A 2,898-nucleotide genomic window follows, 5' to 3' on the forward strand; every position below is an offset into this window, starting at 1 on the left:
TGTAGACAATTCAATAAATGGAAATTCTGAATATGACAATAATCTAAAGGTAGAAATTGTAAAATAATTAAAATCGATAGAAGATCTTCCTATGAAGCAACGAAAGATAAAATCTAACGATAAAATAGCAACAACAATTAAAATTACGTAAACCTGGCCATTATAGACTTACTGAACAGATGGGAACATCAATATCACGAACATAAATCAAATAATCTATACCGCAGTCACTGTAGTCACAAAAGAAAAGAATCATATAAAATATCAAAACTCATAAAACAAATACAGAAAGAAAATAAAAGAAAAAGATCTTTCAATCCTTAATGAAATGAAAAAAAAAAGTCAAGATAAGAATGGAAAACATAAAAGAGACAATTTACAACAGAAATACAATATTACATAACATAACAAAAAATAAAAATAAATAAGTACCCGAAATCAAAGAATGTCTGAATCATGAAATCCTCGCTAAATCGCAAAGAATCTGTCTTTAAGAAAAGTGGCAACGATTCTTTGAAGAACACAAGAAGTTCGATTCCAACCTGAAACTATTTTTACCAAGAACTAGTTAGCAACAAAACAGAAATTAACGCAGCGTGAACAGCAAAAGAAGCTGGAGAATTTGAAGAAGGAATTTGGATGGCAAATGGATTGCATGGGCAAAAGTGTTCGACATGTTAAGTACAGCGTCTTGACAAGAGAAGTAGGTCATATGAACATGAGAAATAGCGCAGACACTACAAAACTTGAACAACTAAAAAGCACTCGGAAGTAATAATGTTCCTATCTTTAGACCGACACGCACAAAGTGGTAAAAATATTCACTGATTCAGTGAAATGGTTGGAAACAACTACTCAAATGGTTTTCTGAGCAGAAGAAAATCTTTTGATTTCTAAGACGGAAAAAGAACAAAAAAAGTCCTGAAAACTAGAAGTGCGTAAGCCGTCTACCCACGGATTATGCAACGCGTGGGTATCATACAAGAAAAATGCTTGACTAGGAAAATGTAAAAGCACTTCAGTTCTATAAGAACAGAAATGATTTTTTTTAAAGTTCACTTAGGCATAACAATGTGGCTAAGAAACTCACTTTGCAATCATGCATTTTCAGGTTCAGTCCCACTACGCAGAACTTTGGTCAACTGCCTTCTATTATAACCACGTGATCAATTCCTTGTGAGCGAATTTGATAGACGGAAATTGTGAGGAAGCCGAATGTGTGTGTGTGTGTGTGTGTGTGTGTGTTTGCCTGTGTGTGTTTGTGTGTGTCCGTCTGTCTGTTTGTCGGTTGTCTGTGTATTTGTGTTTGTCACCACCCGCCCCACGGCTTGTTTACGCTCCCCACGGCTTGTTTACGGCAAAAGAGATCGATAGAGTAAGTATCATACTTAAAAAGGAAGTACTATAGTCTATTTGTTCAACTAAAATCCTTCAAAGCAGTGCCCCAGCTTGGCCACAGACTGAAACAACTAAACGGTAAAAGACGGATGTGGATATTTGTTATTAATCTACGAAGTGATAACTGGATACAATTAGAGAAGTAAAAGAGTCTCACCATGGCATGGATTGCTAGAAAGTTTTTGTTGGCTTCCTCAGTCATGGAGGCCATTTAACATACGGTAGCAACAATAACAATTATGTCGTGAAGACATTTTTTATAGAATGACATAAAGGAGAGAATTTTAAGACACAACTGTTCCTCTCACAAAAGGTATATTCCAAGGAGAGTCCTTATTTCTCATCTTTTTTCTGTATTCCGAGAGAGGATATAATCGGATAACACCTCCGTTACTTGATTTGCATTTCATTTCCCGACCATGGAAAAAATGAACGGAAAATCGATTTCGGCGAGATTTGAACTCGAAAAAGTTACGGGGCCACCAGGTGCTGAAACGCTGTCAAATATCATAGCTGTCAAATCTTCTCATCAAAGTTTGTAAGTGTAAAACATTTCAAAAAGCATGAACATTTCTTACGGGTGAACAATACGTTTATGAAATACTGAAATGTTAGAGCGATGATATTAACAAAGCGAAGCATAACGCTAGATGATACACTAACAGCAACGGAAATTCAAGCATGTTGGCAGAAAATAAGGGACAGAAATATCCAGCAAAATGAAAAATAGCACAATGGATCAGAAGGGAAAAGGGGATATAAAAATTCAAAATACCGTAAACCTGACTATTCATATCCAGCAATGAATTCAGTAGCGCGACAAAAGAGCTACAAGCAACTGAAAAGCCCCTGTGATTGAAAAAGTCTCCAATTTCTGGTTGAAAAACCTAATCAGTATTCATGAATCTGTGGCAACAGCGTTTAATGAATTAATAATCAGCTCACAATCAACACCTAAATGGCTAGCAGAGATGAAAACAATATTGATTCCCATAACTAAAAGTACCAGGGACCCTCAAAACTACAGACCTATAATTTGTTTGCCTACAACATACAAAATCCCTAAATCAGTCAAGACTTCTGAAATAAATGTTTCAAAGAGAAACAAGGCTCCCCGAGATCCCATCAAAGTTCAAGAGAATGATGAAATTTTTATTTAGTTTTATTTTTTAGGAAGGATCTCATCATATATTCAAGCCCCTACTTTTTTGGTACCTTTGCAATCCTGTTGAATCCTACTCCAATAGCTCTTTCATTTACTCTTATAAGGAAAACTATCTGCCCACCTGGAAAGCAATAACATCATACATGATCCCGAAATTGTATACATGACCGTAGAGAACAATTGCGTAACAATCGGGCAATTATCGAAGATAGGAAAATGTGAAAAATTAATCTTAGCCGAAATCACTTCATTACAAAAAAGAATTTGATTCTCATGCTACGATGGAGAGAGCAACTATAGCCAATAACCTGCATGACTTGACAGAGAAGAAGCAA

The 2,898-nt window shown here is 35.7% G+C and overlaps 1 pseudogene; it reads right to left on the reverse strand.

Moving 5' to 3' along the window:
- Nucleotides 1-1,101, reverse strand: part of LOC149137466 (uncharacterized) — a 19,630-nt pseudogene extending 18,529 nt beyond the window's left edge.
- Nucleotides 1,102-2,898: the final 1,797 nt, after the last annotated feature.

This window comes from Octopus bimaculoides, chromosome 1, assembly GCF_046866305.1.
Source record: "Octopus bimaculoides isolate indiv1 chromosome 1, ASM4686630v1, whole genome shotgun sequence".
In the NCBI taxonomy this organism is placed as follows: domain Eukaryota; kingdom Metazoa; phylum Mollusca; class Cephalopoda; order Octopoda; family Octopodidae; genus Octopus; species Octopus bimaculoides.